This window comes from Pongo abelii, chromosome X (assembly GCF_028885655.2).
Source record: "Pongo abelii isolate AG06213 chromosome X, NHGRI_mPonAbe1-v2.0_pri, whole genome shotgun sequence".
Lineage (NCBI taxonomy): Eukaryota > Metazoa > Chordata > Mammalia > Primates > Hominidae > Pongo > Pongo abelii.
Genome location: NC_072008.2, coordinates 24,212,055 through 24,236,791, shown reverse-complemented (window position 1 = coordinate 24,236,791; position 24,737 = coordinate 24,212,055). Strand labels below are relative to the sequence as shown.

General features: G+C 43.7%; 1 protein-coding gene across 2 annotated transcripts in view; it reads right to left on the bottom strand.

Moving 5' to 3' along the window:
- ZFX (zinc finger protein X-linked) overlaps positions 1 to 24,737 on the bottom strand; it is a 133,842-nt gene that overhangs the window by 86,982 nt on the left and 22,123 nt on the right. The window lies entirely within an intron of this gene.

Sequence of the window (24,737 nt, the reverse complement as noted above, 5' to 3'; positions counted from 1 at the left end):
CACATATAGCAGACAATATACCTATTTTTCCTAGTGCCTGTGCAATGTTTAAAAAAACTGAATATACAGTATAGCTGCACTAATAGTGGCACTAAATAGGGTTCACTTGCTAAAGAAGATTCACAAGACCTCAAATGACAAAGCTTACAAGTCTACACTTTATTACAGGGAAGGGACCCCCTATAGCAAGAGCATGAAAGTCAGGCTATACACCACAGCAGACGACTCCACAAGGGGCCTGGAGAAGCCAGGTGCAGGCTCTTCCTATCTTTTCCTTCTGGTACTACCACGTGTTCCATGCGCATCTTGTATTTTTCCTGCCTTAGACCTAGAGGCAGCCATTTCTTCAAGGAACTCTGGTTTCCTTTATTGGAGACTGGTATTTGGAAACGAAGATCTGGGTGCTAAGTGTGCTCATTGCTGCTGGGATGTCACTGCTTCTAGCCCATCTCAACAGTCAAAGCTAGGAAATATATCTATGTATACCAACCTATGTATACGTATACATCTATATTTCTGTATCCATCTCCTGTTAGATAAAAATTATATCAGGCCATTGTTTTGGACTAAGCTCCTACACTAGGCCCCAACAGAGCAGACTACAAACCAGAATGGAGTTGTTCATACTAAAGATCTACACCATGGCCAGGCGCAGTGGCTCACGCCTGTAATCCCAGCACTTTGGGAGGCCGAGGCGGGCGGATCACCTGAGGTCAGGAGTTCAAGACCAGCCTGGCCAACATGGTGAAACCCCGTCTCTACTAAAAATACAAAAATTAGCTCTGTGTGGTGGTGGTGCGTGCCTGTAATCCCAGCTACTAGAGAGGCTGAGGCAGAATAGAATTGCTTGAACCCTGGAGGCAGACGTTGCAGTGAGCCAAGATCGTGCGACTGCACTCCAGCCTGGGCAACAGAGAGAGACTCTGTCTCAAAACAAAACAAAAAAATAGATCTACATCATCAGACTAAAACTGAGTTGTTAGCTGGCCTTCTGAGAAATCAGGAGACAGACAAAGCCCAATTTCCCAAGCAGGCCAGTTTCCATCGGCGTGATAATGAAGTTCCCTTTGCCTTTAGTCCTTACAACAAAAAGTAATCTGAAGTAACCTCATGTTAACCAATCAATTATTTGTCTATTGTTCTGTTTCCCTGTTCCCACTTCACAAGGAAAGTAACTTCGAAATGACCAGTCCACTTTTTGTTCTTTGTTTCTGCTTTCTTCAGCCCTTTCTGTCTATAAAATCAACCTCCTCTGCTCAGTCCGTTGGAACATTTACTCTATTTTACAGAATAAAGTGTTGCCCAATTCTAGAATCACACACAAAAAAGCAAACTAAGATCTTAAAACTACATTATTGTGATTTTGTTCTTTGATGCTCCCAACTAAAGTACAGTGTTTATGTACAGTTTTTTTGTTGTTGTTTTTTTGTTTGTTTTTTGACACAGTTTCACTCTGTCATCCAGGCTGGAGTACAGTGGCGGGGTCTCAGCTCACCGCAACCTCCATCTCCCAGGTTCAAGCAATTCTCCTGCCTCAGCCTCCCTAGTAGCTGGGATTGCAGGCGCCCGCCACCACACCCAGCTAATTTTTATATTTTTAGTAGAGATGGTGTTTCACTATGTTGGCCAGGCTGGTCTTGAACTCCTGACCTCAGGTGATCTGCCCACCTCAGCCTCCCAAAGTGCTGGGATTACAGGCGTGAGCCACCTCGCCTGGCCTACGTACAGTCCTTTTTGTCTTTAGCCTTACACTATCTAGTCAAAACACTTTTTTAGCAAACGTTGCTTAATCAGCAACTTCTTCCCTACCATCTTCAGTAATGTCATATATTTTTCATAAAATTATTTTATTATTATTTTTAATTGACAAATAAAAATTGTATGTTAACCCTGTACAACATGTTGTTTTGAAATATGTATACATTGTGTGAAATGGCTAAATCAAGCTAATTAACATATGCATTACTTCTCACACTTATCATGTTTCATGATATACCTAAAATATACTTTCTTAGCAATTTTCAAGTATGCAATATATTGTTATTAACTACAAGCACCATGATGTACAATAGCTCTCTTGAACTTATTCCTCCTGTCAAACTGAAATTTTGTATCCTTTGACCAATATCTCCCCAACACCAGCACCCCTCCCCTTCCTCAGCCCCTGGTAACCACCTTTCTACTCTCTGCTTCTTTATTTCTTATTTTTTCAACTTTTTTTTTTCTTGAGATGGAGTTTCGCTCTTGTTGCCCAGGCTGGAGTGCAATGGTGCGATCTCAGCTCACGCAACCTCCGCGTCCTGGATTCAAGTGATTCTCCTGCCTCAGCCTCCCGAGTAGCTGGGATTATAGGCATGTGCCACCACGCCCGCTAATTTTGTATTTTTAGTAGAGACGGGGTTTCTCCAAGTTGGTCAGGATGGTCTTGAACTCCCAATCTCAGGTGGTCCACCCGCCTCAGCCTCCCAAAGTGCTGGGATTACAGGCGTAAACCACCACGCCCGGCCAATTTTTTCCTTTTTTAGATTCCACATATAAGTGAGATCATGCAGTATTTGTCTTTCTGTGCCTGGTTTATTTCACTTAACGATTTCCTCCAGGTACAATTAATTTCTTTTGTCATCCTCTGCATTTCATCCTGGAATCACTGAAAACCAGGTTGATTCTTTTTTTCAATTTGCACACAGTAATGTTCACTCTTGGTGTTGTACCATTCCACAGGTTTTGACAATTGTAGAGTCGTATATCCACCACTAACCTCATGCACTCAACCCTTCCTTCTCCCCTACCCCTGACAACCACTGATCTATTTTCAGTCTTGTTCTAGACTGAATAATGACCCCGGAAAGATATCCTGTCCTAATCCCCAAAACCTGTGAAGGTTACCTTAATATGACAAAGGAACTGGGCAAATGTAATTATATTAAGGATCTCAAGATGAGATTATCCTAGATTATCCAGGTGAGCCCTAAATGTATTAATAATAACAAGGGTCCTTAAAAGAGGATGGCAAGAAGGTCAAAGGAGGTCATGGGAGAGGTGAGGATAGAAGCAAGAGGTTGAAGTGATGTGAGGAAGGGGTCATCAACTAATGTATGCAGATGGCCTCCCGAAGCTAGAAAAGGCAAGGAAATGAATTTCCCCCCAAGAGCCTTGTATTAGTCTGTTCTCACGCTGCTGATAAAGACTTATCAGAGACTGGGTAATTTTTTTTTTCTAGACAGAGTCTTGCTCTGTCGCCCAGGCTGGAGTGCAGTGATGTGCTCTTGACCCACTGCAACCTCTGCCTCCCGGGTTCAAGTGATTCTCCCGCCTCAGCCTCCCAAGTAGCTGGGATTACAGGCACCTGCCACCACGCCCGGCTAATTTTTGTATTTTTAGTAAAGACCGGGTTTCACCATATTGGCTAGGCTGGTCTCAAACTCCTGACCTCGTGATCCATGCCCCTCAGCCTCCTGAAGTGGTGGGATTACAGGCATGAGCCACCCCACCCGGCGAGACTCTGTTTCAAAAAAAAAAAAAAAATTCATCTATGTTTGTTATATATATTTTACCACTAAAAGAAAACAAGATTTGGCTGGGCGTGGTGGCTCACACCTGCAATCCCAGCACTTTGGGAGGCCGAGGCGGGCAGATCACAAGGTTAGGAGATTGAGACCATCCTGGCTAACACGGTGAAACCCCGTCTCTACTAAAAATACAAAAAAATTAGCCGGGTGTGGTGGCGGGCAGCTGCAGTCCCAGCTACTAGGGAGGCTGAGGCAGGAGAATGGCGTGAACCCGAGAGGTGGAGCTTGCAGTGAGCTGAGATCGCGCCACTGCACTCTAGCCTGGGCGACAGAGCAAGACTCCGTCCCAAAAAAACAAAAAACAAAAAAAAAGATTCACCTGTATTGTTGAGTGAGTTGATAGATCTTTCCTTTTTTCCATTGATGAGAATTCTACTGTACACATATACCACAGTTTGTTTATGCATTCACTTGCTGAAGGAGATCTTGGTTGTTTCCAGTTATTGATTAATAAAACTGCTATAAGGCCAGGCACGGTGGCTCACACCTATAATCCCAGCACTTTGGGAGGCTGAGGTGGGTGGATCACTTGAGGTTAGGAGTTTGAGACCAGACAGCAAACATGGTGAAATCCCATCTCTACTAAAAATACAAAAATTAGCCAGGTGTGGTGGCACGCACCTGTAGTCTCAGCTACTCGAGAGGCCGAGGCAGGAGAATTGCTTGAACCTGGGAGGCAGAGGTTGCAGTGAGCTGAGATCACACCATTGCACTCCAGCCTGGGCAACAGAGAGAGACTCTGTCTCAAAAATAAATAAATAAATAAAACTGCTATAGGCCAGGCACGGTGGCTCATGCCTGTAATCCTAGCACTTTGGGAGGCTGAGGCGGGTGGATCACCTGAGGTCAGAAGTTCAAGACCAGCCTGGGCAACATGGTGAAACCCCTTCTCTACTAAAATACAAAAAAATTAGCTGGACATGGCGGTGTGCACCTGTAATCCCAGTTACTTGGGAGGCTGAGGCAGGAGAATTGCTTGAACCTGGCAGGCGGAGGTTGTAGTGAGCCAAGATAACGCCACTGCACTCCAGCCTGGGTGACAGAGCAAAACTGAAAATAAATAAATAAATAAATGTATTTATCTCAAAAATAAATAAACAAATAAATAAAATAAAACTGCTACAAACATTTACATACAGGATTTTGTCTGCACAAAAATTTTCAATTCACTTAGCTATTAAAGAAAACTTGGCCAGGGGTGGTGGCTCACCCCTGTAATCCCAGTACTTTGGGAGGCCGAGGCGGGTGGATTGCCTGAGGTCAGGAGTTCGAGAACAGTCTGGCCAACATGGTGAAACTCTGCCTCTACTAAAACTACAAAAAAATCAGCCGGGTGTGGTGGCATGCGCCTGTACTCCAGCTACTCAGGAGGCTGAGGCAGGGGAATTGCTTGAACCAGGGAGGTGGAGGTTGCAGTGAGCCGAGATCGCGCCACTGCACTCCAGCCTGGGCGACAGAGCAAGACTTCGTCTCAAAAAAAAAAAAAGAAAACTCATAGGTATTCACAGCTTTTAGGACATGGAGAGGTCAATTTAAATATTATTACTAGGGGAACAGATTATTAATTGATACAAACCAAAAGAATTACAGACTTTTCTTCTTTTCTTTTCTTTTCGGAGACAGAGTCTCACTCTGTTGCCCAGGCTGGAGTGGAATGGCATGATCTTGGCTCACTGCAACCTCTGCCTCCCAGGTTCAAGCAATTCTCCTGCCTCAGTCTCCAGAGTAGCTGGGATTACACGGATGCGCCACCACGCCTGGCTAATTTTTGTATTATTAGTAGAGACGAGGTTTCACTATGTTGGCCAGGCTGGTCTCAAACTCCTGACCTCAGGTGATCTGCCCACCTCAGCCTCCCAAAGTGCTGAGATTACAGGCGTAAGCCACCGCGCCTGGCCAAGAATTTCAGGTTTTTTAAGGCCAAGGTTACATTCATAGATCAAGTCACAAGCTCAGAGTTCTAGATGTCTTACAAGAGCCCTTTGTTAGAAATAACATTTTCAAGGGTATTTTAAGAGACCAGAAGAATCACTTTTTCCTTATTCCGTTGCTAGGATTTCTTATACCAGCAGTCAGGAGGGCCTGTGGTGTTGCAGATGAAATGCTGGAATTCCATTATTTAGAACTGAAAAAAGTAAAGACAGATCTGGAAGCTTAAAAGTTACTATGGAAAAGAAAGGGGCAAAATAATATAAACAATTGGAATTTGAGGCATGTGATGTTATCCATCTATAGGATGAATAGAAAAAAATGACAATATTTAAATTTCTGGTTTATTATATCGGCAATCCAGTTGCCCTTAGTCCTTAGTACTGTTTGCTATGAAACTTTGTCAAACACTTTCATGAAGTTATTAAAAGTGACCTGTTTTTTCCAACAGATGTGCAGTGATACCTTTGCCAGTGGAGTTTTGCCTGAATAACAACAACAAAAAAAATCATTCAAACACAAAAGTGACAAAGTTTTTCCCTTAGGGACCAAAACTACAGAGAAATAATTGAGTTGTACCCTTCAATGCGAAATCACATACAAGTCACATGATGTCCAAAAGCTTGTAAAACCAACTGCAATGTTTCTAATGAATATTTGCCCGGGTCTGGGATTTCCCCCTATTTACACGTTAGCCTTTTGTGGATCCACATATCCATTTCATGGATGTCAGCAACACGAGCTACCGGCATGAGCATCAGTATATTTGTGTCAGTTCTCTAAGTCTCCCACAGGATCATGCGGTTCCCTAAATCTCCAAGTCCCACAGGACCTTGCGAAGGGGCCCAGGTGGATACACTGTGTACACAGTGCAGGTTTGCCTCACAGCCAAGGAATACCAGCCTTGGGGAAAGCAAGCCTGCTCTTTGTCCCAGAGGGAGATATCACCTCATGCCCCAAGGCAGCTCCTTGCAATAGAGCCCTGAGAAACGGCCCAGCTAAAGAGCAGTCACGACCTTGCATTTTTGGCATGCCCAACAAGAACAAGCAGGAACTCTCTGGGCCATGGGGGATCACCTCTCCCAACAATATGCCCATAGAGAAAATAGGCCATCTCTCCTTCCACATGAAAGGGACAACAAGAAGTACTGCCCAAAGTGTTGCCCCTTCACCACTGTCTTTCAGGGGCTAGAATGCAGCTACCACCCACTTTTAGGTGGTGCTGGGAAACTGTGCATCATAAACCTTGCTCTTTCTCTGTTATCCAGTCATAGGGAACTCTCCGGGAAGTCACAGATCTGGGTTAAAGGAGAAGTAAACCAGTAGCAGCAAGCATCGTGAGGGTCTGAACCACCTCTTCATGCAGTTTACTTGTGCCTTCCAACCAGCTTGGACCCAAACTTATATATTACGTTTTCATTTTCTAATGAAATATGGCTTTGCACATTCAACCTAGCCTTGATGGTCATTTCAAATGGCACACCTCACTCTCCTCCCACCTTCCAGATCTCCTGCCAGTGCTTCCCACTGAGTGAACCCACCCAGAAGCTGGAAGGCAAGGAAACCTGCTGCTACAGCCCCTTTGCTGGGCACAGAGCAGGTAAAGAAGGGTGGAGTGAGTCTGGAAAGGCAAATGGAAGATATCCAGCACAGCCCATAAATGACATTGATGTCATTGGTGTGATTTTCTAAAACATTAAGCTATTCTTGGAAAAGTTCCACACAAAACAACACACACTCCTTTCAATTTACATAGTAGTTCCATTCCTGGAAAATTCCACATATATTAAAACCGTGCAGAAAATCCTTTGAGTTATTACTTGCTTTAGCAGCAATATACTAACATTGGAATTATATTGATACAAAGAAAATAAGTATGGCCCCCATGCTAGATGACATCGTGCTAGATGACATGCACATTTGTGAAAGCATTTCATATTTTTTAAAAAATAAATTTCATAAAAAAATAGTACTTTGAGTTTACAGGTAAAACAAGGTTAAGTTTAGGCTCAGATAATCACAAATAGGTTTTCATATACACAAATGTCTAGGGAGACATTTGAAAATTATGTTAGACGTAGGAAAATTCTTCCTTGCAGGAATGTCACATGCATTGAAGGACATATGACATTCTTGGCTCCTGCCCACTAAATAGAAGAAATGACTTCTCAATTTGTGGGTCCCTGTTCCATCCAACACACAGAAGTTTCTGACCTAGCTACCAAACACTTGCTGCCATTTCTGACAACGTAAAATTATGAATTGGAATTTTCTGATTTAGCATGAAGTAATAACTGGCTACATATGAAACTGAAGCTTCAGGACAGGCGAGGTGCCTCGTGCCTATAATCCCAGCACTTTGGGAGGCCAAGATGGGCAGATCACTTGAGGTCAGGAGTTTGAGACCAGCCTGGCCAACATGGCGAAACCCTGTCTCTACTAAAAATATAAAAATTAGCCAGGCATGGTGGTGCACGCCTGTAGTCCCAGCTACTCGGGAGCCTGAGGGAGGAAAATGGCATGCATGAACCCGGGAGGCGGAGCTTGCAGTGAGCCGAGATCGCGCCACTGCACTCCAGCCTGGGCGACAGAGCGAGACTCCATCTCAAAAAAAAAAAAAGTTAATAGATAGTTAATAAAAGATAACCACATTTCATGTCACTTGAAAATAAACTATAACATTGTTCTATTTTTAACATATGCGCTTTAAGTAATTCATGCACATTACATAAAATTAGAAAATGCATACACAAAACTAAAAACTAAAACCCACATTCTGTAGTAGACAGAATAATGGCCCCTTAAAGATATCCATAATCTAGTTTCTGGAACCTTTTACATGGCAAAAGGGCCTATGCAGATGTCACTAAATTAAGGATCTTGGGATGGGGAGATTATCCAGGATTATCCAAGCAGGGCCAACGTAATCTCAAAGATCCTTATAAAAGGGAAGTGGACCCGGTGCAGTGGCTCATGCCTGTAATCCTAGTGCTTTGGGAGGCCGAGGCAAGAGGATCACTTGAGGCCAGGATTTTGAAACCAGCTTGGGCAACATAGTGAGACCTCATCTCTACAAAAAAAGAAAAAAGAAAAATTAGCCAGGAGCCTGCTGTTCCAGCTACCCGGGAGGCTGAGGTGGGAGGATTGTTTGAACCCGGGAGGTCATGGCTGCAGTGAGCCGGGATGGCACCACTGCACTCCAGCCTGGGCAACACAGCAAGGCCTTGTCTCAAAAAAGAAAAAAAATCATGGACTTTCATAGATTCCATCTGTTTCCACCATTAGCCTTTATAATGTTCTAAATGTCATGACTGTGACCAATGGTATATGACCCAAATGATACTTGAGAATTTGACTGATTTCTAGCACAATCAAATAGACTTGGCTTTCCTCATACTTTCCCTGCCCTAGACCTGGAATAAGACATTGCTTCAAAGAGCCCAGCTTCCCTTTAATGGGGGGATAGTTTGGCTTGTTGTTGTTGTTGTCGTTGTTGTTGTTGTTTCACTCTTGTTGTCCAGGCTGGAGTGCAATGGTGTGATCTCGGCTCACTGCAACCTCCGCCTCCCAGGTTCAAGCGATTCTCCTGCCTCAGCCTCTCAAGTAGCTGGGACTACAGCTGCCCACCATCATGTCCAGCTAATTTTGTATTTTTAGTAGAGACGGGGTTTCTCCATGTTGGTCAGGCTGGTCTCAAACTCCCGATCGCAGGTGATCCACCCACCTCGGCCTCCAAAAGTGCTGGGATTACAGGTGTGAGTCACTGTGCCAGGCCGGGGGAATGGTTTTTAAGGACCACAACCTGAGCACTAGAGATGTTCATTATTACAGAGTGAAGTTGCTTTTAGGCTACTTCAATGGACACAGCTAGAAAAAAAAGTATACATATTTATGACACACAGACTCTAGAGTGGCACCCATGATCCCTGCCTCCTGCTGTTCATGCTCCCGTGTGATCCCCTCCTCTTGAAAGTGGGAGGAACCATGACTTGCTTCTAATCAGTAGTATATGTCTAAGGTGACAGGATGTACATGGTTACATATACATGAGTACATTACGTTCAGAATGATTACATGATGATTGTAATGCCCCTCTTGCAAAGACACACTCTCCTTGCTGGCATAAAAGAAGCAAGCTGTGTATGAAGAGGGCCATATGGCAAGGAGCTGAGGGCAGCCTCTGGCTAATAGCCAGCGAGAAACTGAGGACATCAGTGCAGCAGCCGGCTAGAAACTAAAGGTTGCCAACAACCACATGAGCTTGCAAGCAGATGAAACTGCAGTCCCTCCGACACCTTGATTGAAGCTTTGTGAGCCATAAGCAGAACATCTAGCTAAACCATGCTCAATCTCCTGACTCACTGACAGTGTGAGATAATAAAAGTGTCTTGTGTTTTTTGTTGCTGTTGTTTTTTTGTTTTTGTTTTTGTTTGAGAAGGAATTTCACTCTGTCACACAGGCTGGAGTGTGCGTTCTCGGTTCACTGCAACCTCTACCTGCAAGGTTCAAGCGATTCTCCTGCCTCAGCCTCCCAAGTAGCTGGGATTAGAGGCACCCCGCACCATGCCCGGCTAATTTTTGTATTTTTAGTACAGACAGGGTTTCACCATGTTGGCCAGGCTGGTCTCGAACTCCTGACCTCGAGTGATCTGCCCACCTTTGCCTCCCAAAGTGCTGGGATTAAGGTGTGAGCCACTGAGCCTGGCCTAATTTTTTGTAGAGACGGGGTTTCACCATATTCCCCAGGCTGGTTTCTAACTGCTGGACTCAAATGATCCTCCTGCCTCGGCCTCCCAAAGTGTTAGAATTACAGGTATGAGCTCCGTGCCTGGCCAATAGATTAACTTAAATCAAAGACTTTTCTAGCACAACTTCACAAGTTCTTTACAATTCTGTTCTATGTCATGAAATTGTTTTCTCTGGATTAACAATGCTTTATTTATTTATTACTTTTTTAACTTTTTATTTTTTTGAGATGCAGTCTCGATCTGTTGCCCAGGCTGGAGTGCAGTAGTGTGATCTCAGCTCACTGCAACCTCTGCCTCCTAGGTTCAAGCAATCCTCCTGCCTCAGCCTCCTGAGTAGCTGGGATTACAGGCGTGTGCCAACATGCCTGGGTAATTATTGTATTTTTAGTAGAGATGGGGTTTTACCATGTTGGCCAGGCTGGTCTCGAACTCCTGACCTCAAGAGATCCACCCGCCATGGCCTCCCAAAGTGCTGGGATTACAGGCGTGAGCCACCAAGCCCAGCCTGGATTAATGCATTGAAGAGGCTGAGGAATCCTGAGGAAAGGGTCTGAGTTTTATTTCTCTCTCTATCCCTGGACCTAGTATAGAAGCTGGCATATTAATTCAATTAATGTTAAGTAAATGACGGGATAATTAGAGGGACAGAGGGAAGAAGGAAGAAAGGAAGAAAAGAAGGAAGGAGGGAAGAAGGAAGAAAGGAAGAAAAGAAGGAAGGAGGGAAGGAAGGAAAGAAGGAGGAAAGGAGGAAGCAAGGAAGGAAGGAAGGAAGGAGACAAAAGATCCATGAGATGGCCTTAAGTGGCTTTAAAGTTACTCTGAAATATATTTAAGGCTGGGTGCAATGGCTCATGCCTGTAATGCCAGCACTTTGGGAGGCCGAGGCAGGTGGATCACCTGAGGTCAGGAGTTTGAGACCAGCCTGGCCAACATGGTGAAACCCCGTCTCTACTAAAAACACAAAAATTAGCCGGGCATGGTGGCGCATGTCTGTAATCCCAGCTATTCGGGAGGCTGAGGCAGGAGAATTGCTTGAACCCGGGAGGCAGAGGTTGCAGTGAGACAAAATCGCACCACTGCACTCCAGCCTGGGCGACAGAGTAGGACTCCATCTCAAAAACAAAAACAAAACAAAACAAAACAAACAAAAAACAAAAAAAAGAAATATATTTAAATATCTTAAAAGGAATAAAGAAATGCAAAGCAACGAAGTAGTGAAGGAAGTTAGCTAGTGAAGGAAGTTATCTTCATGAAAGCTACAGATTTCCATAAACCAGTGAAAGAAATAGGTACTGGTAGGATATAAGCCCAGAAATGAGAACTATGTGGACTGTGGGAACAACCCCTATCTAAAAATTTTGGAATCCATGTCATTTTGTCTATAAAAAGGGGATTAGTCTAGCCTTTGAACTCATGAGAAACTGGAGATCTTCAGCCCACATCTTCTTACAACCCAGCCAGTTTCTGGACAAAAAAGCAACCTCAGTCAAAAGAGAGAGTAGGCTGGGCGAGGTGGCTTACGCTTGTAATCCCAGCACTTTGGGAGGCCGAGGCAGGAGGACTGCTTGAGCCCAGGAGTTTGAGACCAGCTTAGGCAACATGGCAAAAACCCGTCCCTACAAAAAAATACAAAAAAAAATTAGTCAGGCATGGTGACGTACATTGTAGTCTCAGCTACTCAGGAGGCTGAGGTGGAAGGATGGCTTGAGCCCAGGAGTTCCAGGCTGCAATGAGCCACAATCGTGCCACCGCACTCCAGCCTGGGTGACAGAGTGAGACCCTGTTTCAAAACAAAAAACAAAAAACAAAAAAAACTGCAGAAGAGGCCAGCTGTGTCTCACACCTGTAATCCTAGCATTTTGGGAGTCTGAGGCAGGAGGAGAGCTTGAGCTCAGGAGTTCTAGACCAGCTGCAGCAACATGGGGAGACCCCTATCTCTACCAAAAAAAAAAAATTTTTTGTTTTTAATTAGCCAGGCATGGTGGCACATGCCTGTGGTCCCAGCTACTCAAAAGGCTAAGGCAGAGGATTGCTTAAGCCCAGGAGGAGGAGGCTGCAGTGAGCCATGATGAGGCCACTGCACTCCAGCCTGGGTGTCAGAGTGAACAAAAAACCTGTCTAGGCTGGGCACGGTGGCTCACGCCTGTAATCCCAGCACTTTGGGAGGCCGAGGCGGGCGGATCACAAGGTCACGAGATCGAGACCATCCTGGCTAACACAGTGAAACCCCGTCTCTACTAAAAATACAAAAAAAATTAGCCGGGCGTGGTGGCAGGCGCCTGTGATCCCAGCTACTTGGGAGGCTGAGGCAGGAGAATGGTGTGAACCCGGAAGGCAGAGCTTGCAGTGAGCCAAGATCGCACCACTGCACTCCAGCCTGGGCGACAGAGCGAGACTCTGTCTCAAAAACAAAACAAAACAAAACAAAATACCTGTCTAGACCAAAAAACGAAAGAGGAAAAAAAAAGGCATTAGCACTGAGAAATGAAAATTAAATCATTAGCCGACTTTGCATCTGCCAACAACTGATACCAGAAGATAGCAGAATGATATTTTCAAAGTGAAAAAGGAAATAATTAGCCACCTAGGATTTTATACCTAGATAAATGATTTTTCTAGAGTAAAGGCAAAATAGAGACATTTATAGACGTATAAAAAAGTATTGTTTACCACTCACAAACTCACTAAAAGAAATATTATGGGCCGAGTGCAGTGGCTCACGCCTGTAATTCCAGCACTTTGGGAGGCCGAGGCGGGTGGATCACTTGAGGTCAGCCTGGCCAACATGGTGAAACCCCGTCTCTACTAAAAATACAAAAAAAAAAGGCCGGGCGCGGTGGCTCACGCCTGTAATCCCAACACTTTGGGAGGCTGAGGTGGGCGGATCACAAGGTCAGAAGTTTGAGACCAGCCTGGCCAACATGGTGAAACCTTGTCTCTAATAAAAATACAAAAATTAGCTGGGCGTGGTGGCACATGCCTGTAACCCCAGCTACTTGGAAGGCTGAGGCAGGAGAATCGCTGGAACCAGGGAGTCAGAGATTGCAGTGAGCCAAGATCGCGCCACTGCACTCTAGCCTGGTGACAGAGCGAGACTCCATCCCCCCCAAAAAAATAAAAATAAAAATAATAAAAATACAAAAAAAGAATTAGCCAGGTGTGGTGGCACACGCCTGTAATCCCAGCTACCCAGGAGGCTGAGGCAGGAGAATTGCTTGAACCTGGGAGGTGGAGGTTGCAGTGAGCCAAGATCACGCCACTACACTCAAGCCCAGGTGACAGAGCAAGACTTCGTTTCAAAAAGAAAAAGAAAAAGAAATATTATGGATGTACTGATTTCTGTTGCCAGCCAAGATGGAGTAAGTCCACTGTAGTCTCTCTCTCCCACTTATGACAACTAAAATTTCTGTAGAAAACACAAAAAGCAACTACCTGAGAACTCTGAAAAGTAAGGAAGACTAGGTAAATTGGGAAGAAAAACCAAAACTTGAAACAGTGCTCATACAGGGATGAGTTACTTATATTTTTTTCCCCACCTTCTCTTCCAACATTTATCAGTGAGGAAGTCTCCAGCAAAGCTGCTGTAGGCGATGCAGGGGAGAAAACTCCAAGGAGCCCCATTTTATTGGCCAGAAGACTGAGAAAATGGGCCCCTGAAAACTGGACAGTGTGGAGGGAATCACAGAGGAGAGAAGTGGAGAGAGGATCCTTTAATTGTGTGTGTGTACGAACATGGCACAAATCCCAGACTCATCTCTGAGCTGAGCATGCGTGAGTCAGACCCAAATAAACAGCAGACTTTGAAAACTGAACTACGATTTAAAACAGCAGACTAACCCCTGAGGAGGCCATATGTGAAATAAGCCCAAAATAGCGTGGCAAAGGCTTTGAAAATTGAACTGACACTGAACCAACTGCACACAGAAGGTAAGATAGAACTTGTAGTCTGAGCCTAACCAGGTTGATTGCCTGATTTAAAAAAAAAAAATCACATTCACCAGAGGACTTGAGCAGGACCCAGATTCTTACAATATAGTATTTAAAAATGTCCAGGATCTAATCCAAAATTGCTTTGCATACAAAGAACCAAGAAACTGTAATTCTCAAGAGGAAAGACATTCAACAGATGCAAAATCCAAGATGATTCAGATGTTGAAATTACAAGACAGACTTCAAAGCAGTGATTATAATTATGCTCTGTGAGGTGAGGTAAAGGTAAAGGTGAACACTCTTCTTCTTTATTTTTTATTTATTTTTATTTTTTTGAGACAGGGTCTTGCTCTGTAGCACAAGCTGGAGTGCAGTGGAATGATCTTGGCTCCCTGCAGCCTCACCCTCTGGGGGCTCAAGCAAGCCTCCAGCCTCAGTCTCCCAAAGCGCTGGGATTACAGGAGTGAGCCACCACAGCCGGCTTGAACATTCTTTAAATAAATGAAAATATAGTACTCAGCAGAGTAGAAAGAAACTATAAAAAATAACCAAATGGAAATTTTAGAGAGTAAAAATACAATATATTTTAGGGCAGTGAAAATACTCTGTATGATACTATGAGGATGGATACATGTCATCATATATTTGTCCAAACCCATAGAATATACACCACCAAGAGTGAATCCTAATGTAAACTATGGACTTTGGGTGATTATGGTTGTTGATGGAGGTTCATCAGTTGTAACAAAAGAACCACTCTGGTGGGGGATGTTGATCATGTGGGAGGCTATACATGTGTGGGGCAAGGGATATATGGAAATCTCTGTACCTTCCTCTTAATTTTGCTGTGACCCTAAAACTGCTCTAAAAATGAAGTCTTGGCCGGGTGCAGTGGCTCATACCTGTAATCCCAGCACTTTGGGAGGCCGAAGCAGGCGGATCGCTTGAGGTCAGGAATTTGAAACCAGCCTGACCAACATGGTGAAACCCCATCTCAAATAGAAATACAAAATAAGCTGGGCGTGGTGGCACATGCCTGTAATCCCAGCTACTCAGAAGGCTGAGGCAGGAGACTCACTTGTACCCGGGAGGCAGAGGTTGCAGTTAGCTGAGATCATGCCATTGCACTCCAGCCTGGGCAATAAGAGGGAAACTTCATCTAAAAATAAATAAATAAATAAATAAATAAATAAATAAATAAATAAGTCTCTACAAAATACCAATGCACTAAAAATAATAAGAATACAATATATCAAATTAAAAGCTCACTACATGGGCTCAATAGCAGAAATACATGTATATTAGTCAGGGTTCTCCAGAGGAACAGAACCAATAGGACATATGTGTGTGTGTCTCTCTGTGTGTGTGTGTATGTGTGTGTGTGTGTGTGTGTGTATATATATATAGATATATATATATATGCTAGTCCAAGTTCTGTAAGGCAGGCCAGCAGGCTGGAGACCCAGGGAAAAGTGCGTGCAACAATCCTGAGTCTGAAAGCAGTCTAGAGGCAGAATTCTTTCTTCCTCTTTACTTCTACAGCCTCCCACTGATTGCATGAGGCTTACTCACACTATAGAGGATAATCTACTCTACTCAAAGTCCACTGATTTAAATGTTAATCACACCTAAAAAAATATACTGGCTGGGCCAGGCGCGGTGGCTCACGCCTGTAATCCCAGCACTTTGAGAGGCTGAGGCAGGTGGATCACAAGGTCAGGAGTTAAGAGACCAGCCTGACCAACATGGTGAAACCTGTCTCTACTAAAAATACAAAAATTAGCCAGGTGTGGTGGTGAGCACCTGTGATCCCAGTTATTCGAGAGGCTGAGGCAAGAGAATCAACTGAATCTGGGAAGCAGAGGTTGTAAGTAGCCGAGATCATGCCACTGCACTCCAGCCTGGGTGACAGAGTGAGACTCCATCTAAAAAAATAATAATGATAAACAAATAAATTTTAAAAATAAAAAAAATAAAGAATGGAAAGAAGATTGAAAAAAATTTAGCAGATCCTCAGTCCTGTGAAAACATATCAAAAGATCTAACTTTTGTGGCTCTGGAATCCCAGCAGATTGGTGCAGAAAAAATATTTGAAGAAATAATGGCTGAAAACTTCTCAAATTTGGAGGAAGTTTTTTGCCGCTGTTGTTGTTGTTGTTTTGTTTTGTTTTGTTTTGTTGTTCAGACAGAGTCTCCCTCTGTCGCCCAGACTGGAGTGCCATGGGGTGATGTCAGCCCACTGAAGCTTCCACCTCCTGAGTTCCAGCAATTCTCCTTCCTCAGCCTCCTGGGTAGCTGGGATTACAGGCATGCGCCACCACACCAGGCTAAGTTTTGTAATTTTAGTAGAGATGGGGTTTCACCATGTTGGCCAGGCTGGTTTCGAACTCCTGACCTCGGGTGATCCACCTGCCTAGGCCTCCCAAAGTGCTAGAATTATAGGTGTGAGCCACCGCACCTGGCCAAGAAAGACAAGTTTTTTATTCAAGATAAGCAAACCCAAAACAAGATAAACTCACCAACAAGAAAAAATGTGCTCATTCTCCTTAGTTACATATGAAGCATTTACAAAAAAAAATCAGATATAAATGATGGACTGGATGTGGTGGCTCACACCTGTAATTCCAGCACTTTGGGAGGCCGAGGTGGGTGGATCATCTGAAGTCAGGAGTTCAAGACCAGCCTGACTAACATGTGAAACCCCATCTCTACAAAAAATACAAAAATTAGCCAGCTGTGGTGGCAAGCACCTGTAATCCAAGCTACTTGAGAGGCTGAGGCAGGAGAATAGCTTGAATCAGGGAAGCAGAGGTTGCAGTGAGCTGAGATTGCACCACTGTACTCTAGCCTGGGTGAGAGAGCAAGACTCTGTTAAAAAAAAAAAAAAAAAAAAAAAAAAAAAGATATAAATGATGAATGAAGTCTCAACAAATTGGAAAGAATTAATATTAAACAGACCTCACTCTCTATTATTATTAATTTTAATTTTAGAGACAGAGTCTCAGTCTGGTGCCCAGGCTGGCCTCAAACTCCTGGGCCCAAGCCATCCTCCCATCTCAGCCTCCCAAGTAGCTGGGACTATAGGCATGCACCATCATGCTCAGTCAGAACCTTACTTTCAAAAAGAAAAGAACAATAAAAAGATAAGTTTTAAAAATAAATGTTTACAACACTAAAATGTTACTAAATAACTCATGGGCTTAAGAGTAAGTCACAATTGCCGGGCGCGGTGGCTCACGCCTGTAATCCCAGCACTTTGGGAAGCCGACGTGGGCGGATCACGAGGTCAGGAGATCGAGACCACCCTGGCTAACAAGGTGAAAACCCGTCTCTACTAGAAATACGAAAAAAAAAAAAAAAATTAGCCGGGCGTGGTGGCGGGCGGCTGTAGTCCCAGCTACCCAGGAGGCTGAGGCAGGAGAATCACTTGAACCCAGGAGGTGGTGGTTGCAGTGAGCCGAGATTGCACCACTGCACTCCACTCCAGCCTCGCGACAGAGCAAGACTCCGTCTCAAAAAAAAAAAAGGAAATTGCACAGAAAACCCACAGAATGGGAGACCATATTTGCAAATCATAAATCCATTAAGGGATTTGTATCTAGAATTAAAAACTCTTAAAATTCAATAATAATAAGACAGGCCAACATTTTAAAAATGGGCAAAGGATCTGAATAACATGATCGGTATTTCTCCAAGGAATATATAAATGGCCAATAAGCACATGAAAAGATGCTCAATATCATTATCCATTGGAGGAATTCAAATCAAAATGAGAATGAGATACCACTTTGTACCCAGTAGGATGGCTAGAATCAGAAAGTCATAATAAGCAACAGGAGCTCTCATTCATTGTGGGTGGGAATGCAAAATGGTACAGCCACTTTGGAAGACAGCTTGGCAGTTTCTTACGAAACTAAACATACTCTTACCATATGATCCAGCAATCGCACTTTTTGGTATTTACACAAATGAATTGAAAACTTATGTCCACATAAAAACCTGCACATGAATGTTTATAACAGCTTTATTCATAATTGCCAAATGTGGAAGCAACCAAGATGTCCAAAAATAGGTGAATAGATAAACAAACTGTGGTACATTCATACAATGGAATGTTATTGAGTGATAAAAAAGAAATGAGCTATGAAACCAGAAAAAGACATGGAGGAACTTTAAATGCATATTGCTGAGTAAAAGAAGCCAAACTAAAAAGTCTACATATTGTTTGATTCCAACTATATGACATTCTGGAAAAGGCAAAACTATGGAAACATAATGGTTGCCAAGGGTTGGAAGGGAGGGAAGGAAGGAGGGATAAGTAGGTGGAACATGGGGAAATTTTAGGGTATCAAAACTATTCTGTGTGACACTGTAATGGTGGATACATGTCATTATACATTTGTCCAAACCCACAGAACGTACAGTGCAAAGAGTGAACCTTAATGTAAGCTTATGAACTTCAGTTAAAAAGAAAACCTGGCCGGGCGTGGTGGCTCATGCCTGTAATCCCAGCACTTTGGGAGGCCAAGGCAGGCGGATCACGAGGTCAGGACATCGAGACCATCCTGGCTAACACGGTGAAACCCTGTCTCTACTAAAAATACAAAAAATCAGCCAGGTGCAGTGGTGGGCGCCTGTAGTCCCAGCTACTCGGGAGGCTGAGGCAGGAGAATGGCACGAACCCGGGAGGCCAAGGTTGCAGTGAGCCAAGATCGCGCCACTGCACTCCAGCCTGGGCGACAGAGCGAGACTCCGTCTCAAAAAAAAAAAAGAAAAAAAAAAAAAGAAAACCTGCTGAAGAGTAAAATAAAAAGAACACAGCCAAAGAAGTCATAGTAACAAGTGCTGGTGAGAATGTGGAGGAATCAGAGCCCTCGTACATTGCTGGTGGGAATGGAAAATGGTGCAGCTGCTGTGGCATATAGTCTGGCAGTTCCTCAAATAGTTACCATATGACCCAGCAATCACACTTCTAGGTATACACTGAAGCGAAATGGAAACATATGTCTACACAAAAACTTATATAAAATGTTTATAGCAGGCTGGGAGCAGTGGCTCACGCCTGTAATCCCAGCACTTTAGGAGGCCAAGGCGGGCAGATCACCTGAGGTCAGGAGTTCGAGACCAGCCTGGCCAACATGGTGGCTGGCATTCTTCTATGGAGACAAAGTATTCTCCATTAATTACCTGGCGACCTTGGGGTTCTGCCTGGGGACAGGCGTGGTGGCTTACGCCTGTAATCCTAGCACTTTGGGAGGCTGAGGTGGGCAGATAACTTGAGGTCAGGAGTTGGAGACCAGCCTGACCAACATAGTGAAACCCTGTCTCTACTAAAAATACAAAAATTAGTCAGGCGTGACTACTTTGCCAACATGGTGGCCCGGCTAAACACAAAAATTAGCCGGGCATGGTGGCGGGTGCCTGTAATCCCAGCTATCCAGGAGGCTGAGGCAGGAGAATCGCTTGAAACCGAGAGGCAGAGGTTGCAGTGAGTCAAGATCGTGCCTCTGCACTACAGCCTGAGCAACAAGAGCGAAACTCCGTCGCAAACAAACAATGAAAAATAAAAACAAAAAATGTTTATAGCAGCAATATTCATAAAAGCCAAAAGGTGGAAATCCAAATGTCCATCAATGGACGAATGCATAAACAAAATGTGTTATATCCATACAATGGAATATTATTCAGCAATAAAAAGGAATGAAGTACTAATAGATGCTACAGCTTGGGTGGACCTTGAAAACATTATGCTAAATGAAAGAAGTCACATATAAATGAAAAGACCACATATTATATGATTCTAGTCATATGAAAGTTTGCAACTTAGAAATCTATAGACACAAAGTAGAGCAGTGGCTGCTTAGGGCTGGGCGTGGAGGAAGGTGCTGAGGAGTAGGAGGATGATTGCTAGAGGCCACAGAGTTTCTTTTTGAGGGGATAAAAAGGTTCTTTTTTTTGGCTTTTTTTTTTTTTTGAGACAGAGTTTCGCGCTTGTCCCCCAGGCTGGTGTGCAGTGGCATGATCTCGGCTTGCTGCAACCTCCGCCTCCTGGGTTCAAGTGATTCTCCTGCCTCAGCTTACCGAGCAGCTGGGATTACAGGCACCCGCCACCACGCCTGACTAATTTTTGTATTTTTAGTAGAGACAGGGTTTCACTATGTTGGTCAGGCTGGTCTCCAACTCCTGACCTCAAGTTATCCGCCCACCTCAGCCTCCCAAAGTGCTAGGATTACAGGCGTAAGCCACCACGCCTGTCCCCAGGCAGAACCCCAAGGTCGCCAGGTAATTAATGGAGAATACTTTGTCTCCATAGAAGAATGCCAGACAAAAAAGTACAAAAAGAATGAGAGAATTAGAAAATGAACATTTTGCCACTGCAGCCTCCACCTCCCAGGGTTCAAGCAATTCTCATGCCTCAGCCTCCGGAGTAGCTGGGATTACAGGCATAAGCCACCACACCCGGCTAATTTTTGTATTTTTAGTACAGATGGGGTCTCGCCATGTTGGCTAGGTTGGTCTCGAACTCCTGACCTCAGGTGATCCACCTGCCTCAGCCTCCCAAAGTGCTGGGACTACAGGCGTGAGCCACCACGCCCGGCCGGATAAAAAGGTTCTAACATTGACTGTGGTGATGGTTGCACAACTTTATGAATATACTAATGGCCATTGAATTCTACACTTTAAATGAGTTAATTGTGTGCTGTGTACATTATATCTCAATAAAGCTGTTTTTAAAAAAGGAAAGGGGCCGGGCTCGGTGGCTCACGCCTGTAATCCAGCACTTCGGGAGGCCGATGCAGGCAGATCGCTTGAGCCCAGGAGTTGGAGACCAGCCTGGGCAACATAGCGAAACCCCATCTCTTCTAAAAATACAAAACCTAGCTGGACGTGGGTGGCACATGCCTGTAATGCCAGCTACTCGGGAGGCTGAGGTGGGAGTATCACCTGAGCCCCAAAGGTTTAGGCTGCAGTTAGCTAAGATTGTGCCACTGCACTCCAGCCTGGGAAACTGGAGTGAGACCCTGTCTCAGAGAGAGAGAAAGAGAGACAGGTCTGTCTCTTAAAAAAATAAAATAATTTAAAAATAAAAAGGAATGAACTACTGATACATGCTATAACATGGATGAATTTCAAAGACATGACCACAAATTATATTATTCCATCCTATGAAAGTCCAGAATAGCAGCCAGGTGCAGTAGCTCACGTCTGTAATCCCAGCTATGTGGGAGGCTGAGGGGGAAGGATCATTTAAGCCCAGGAGGTGTATGCGGCAGTGAGCCAAGATCACCATTGCACTCCAGCCTGGGCGACAGAGCCAGACCCTGTCTCAAAAAAAAAAAAAAGAAAGAAAGAAAGAAGAAAACAAGTCCAGTATAGAAAAACCTATAGAGACAGAAAGTAGATTTGTGGTTATTAAGGTTGGGAGGTTGGGAGGATGAGGGATGAGGGAATGATAACTAAAGGATATGGTTTCTTTTTTTTCTTTTTTTAAGAAATTGATTTTCTTTATTCTCCTTTTTCTTATTTTTCTTTTGTATTTCTTTGTTGTGTCCCCAGCTTACTGAAGGGTTTCCTTTTGAAGTGATTCAAATGTCCCGACTGTCATGATGGTGGCATATACCTGGTAATATACTAAAAACCATTGAACTGTACACTTTAAATCAGTGAGTTGTATAGTATGTAAATTACATCCCAATAAAACTGTTTTTTAAAAAGAGTAAATCAAAATAAAAATTACAAAATAGGCTGGGCACGGTGGCTCACGCTTGTAATCCCAGCAATTTGGGAGGCCGAAGCAGGAGGATCACTTGAGCCCAGGAGTTCGAGCCCTACCTGGGCAACATGGTGAAACCCCATCTCTACAAAAAATAGAAAAAATTAACCAGGTGTGGCCGTGCCCGTAGTCCGAGCTACCTGGGAGGCTGAGGTGGGAAGATCACCTCAGTCCAGGAGGTTGTGGCTGCAGTGAACCGTGATTGAGCCACTGCACTCCAGCCTGGGTGACAGAGCAAGACTCTGTCTCAAGATTAAAAAAAAAAAAGGAAAGAAAAAGAAAAAACAAAATATTTATATCTCAACTGGAATGTTAGTATTTCATACCAAAACTTACTGGATGTAGCAAATCAGTATTTTGAGGTAATTTTTATTCATAAGTGGATTAAGTTGGGTTTTTTTGGTTTTTGTTCGTTTGTTTTAAGACAGAGTCTTGCTCTGTTGCCCAGGCTGGAGTGCAGTGGCACGATCTCGGCTCACTGCAACCTCTGGTCCCGGGTTCAAGCAATTCTCCTGCCTCAGCCTCCCAAGTAGCTGGGATTACAGGCACCCGCCATCATGCCTGGCTAATTTTTGTATTTTTGTAGAGATGGGGTTTCACCATGTTGGCCAGGCTAGTCTCAAACTCCTGACCTCAGATGATCCGCCTGCCTTGGCCTCCCAAAGTGCTGGGATAACAGGCATGAGCCACTGTGGCCAGCCAGTGGATTAAGTTTTAAAAAAGAAAAGCCCCCAAATGGCTGATTCCACATCTGAGACAGGAAATTTATAACACAAACCTGGGACAGCTTGCCAGGATACTATCAGGAAGGCACAGGAGTCACCTTGAAGGGGCTCCCACTGGCCAAACAAGAAATAATTTGAGCATCAGAAACAATAATGAGTGTAATTGATTGAAGTATGTAAAATATATAATATACATGAGCCCACAGAGATAATTTTAATAACCCTCACCATGCTAAAGCACCATCTCATAACTCTGCAAACTGATAAATGGAAAGAATTAAACATTTATCATGGCATTTCTGTCCCCAGGCAGAACCCCAAGGTCACCAAGTAATTAATGGAGAATACTTTGTCTCCATAGAAGAATTCCAGATAAAAAAGTACAGAAAGAATGAGAGAATTAGAAAATCAACATTTTGCCACTGCAATCTCCGCCTCCCGGGGTTCAAGCAATTCTCGTGCCTCAGCCTCCAGAGTAGCTGGGATTACAGGCATGAGCCACCACGACCGGCTAATTTTTGTATTTTTAGTACAGATGCGGTCTCGCCATGCTGGCCAGGTTGGTCTCGAACTCCTGACCTCAGGTGATTCACCTGCCTCAGCCTCCCAAAGTGCTGGGATTACAGGTGTGAACCACTGCACCTGGACTTGCTCTCCCCACTTCTATTCAACATTGTAGAAGAGGTTCTAGCCACGGCAATCAGGCATGAAAAAGAAATAAAAAGGCATTCAGATGGAATAAAGAAGCAAAACTATCTCTATTTGCAGATGACACAGTCTCAAATGTAGAAAATCCTAAGAACTTTGCTAAAAAACAATCAGAACTAAGGAACAAGTTCAGAAAAGTGTCAGGATACAAAATCAACATGCCAAAGTCCGTTGTGTTTCTATAAACTAGCATTGAAGAATCCAAAAACCAAATTAGGACAACAATCCCATTTATAATAGCAGCAAAACCAAAGAATACCTAGGAATAAATTTAAGAAAAAAGCACAAGATTTGTATACTGAAAACTATAAAACACTGTTGAAAAAACTTCAGATCTAAAAAAATGGAAAAATATATATGTTCATGGATTGGAAAGCAAACATTGTCAAGATGATAATACTCCCCCAATTCACCTACAGATTCAATGGAATCCCTATCAAAATCCCAGGCTGTTTTGCAGAAATAGATAATTTAATCATAAAATGCTTATGAAAACGCACGGGACTCAGAATAGCCAAAAAAATATTGAAAAAGATCGAAGTTGGAGGAGTCACATGTCCTGATTTCAAAACTTAATACAAAACTACAGCAACCAAGACAGTGCAGTACCGTCATAAGGATAGGCATATACATCAATGGAACAGAATTAAGACTTCAGAAATAAACCCTTACATTCGTGGTCAACTGATTTTGAGAAGGATGCCAAGACAATTCCATGGGGAAGAATAGTCTCTTCAACAAATCGTGCTGAGACAACTGGATATCCCCATGTAAAAGAATGAAGATGGACCTCTTCCTCACACAACACACAAAAATGAACTCAAATGGATCATGGCCTGAGTATAAGGGCTAAAACTGGAAAACTCTTAGAAGAAAATATAGGAGTATGTCTTCATTACCTTGGATTTGGCAATGGTTTCTTAGACACAATAACAAAAGTACAAACGACGAAAGAAAAAATAAACAGCTTCCTCAAAGTTAAAAACTTTTGTGCTGCAAATGATCAAGAAAGTAAAAAGACAATCCATAAAATGGAAGAAAATATTTGCATATTACATATCTATAAGGAACCTGTATCTAGAGTACCTAAAGGGTTCAATAATAAAAAGTCAAATAACCAAATTTAAAAATGGGCAAAGGAGGCCAGGCGTGGTGGCTCACGCTTGTAATCCCAGCACTTTGGGAGGCCAAGGCAGGTGGATCACCTGAGGTCAGGAGTTCGAGACCAGCCTGACCAACATGGTGAAACCCCATCTCTACTAAAAATATGAAAATTAGCTGGGCATGGTGGCAGGAGCCTATAATCCCAGCTACTCGGGAGGCTGAGGCAGGAGAATTGCTTGAACCTGGGAGG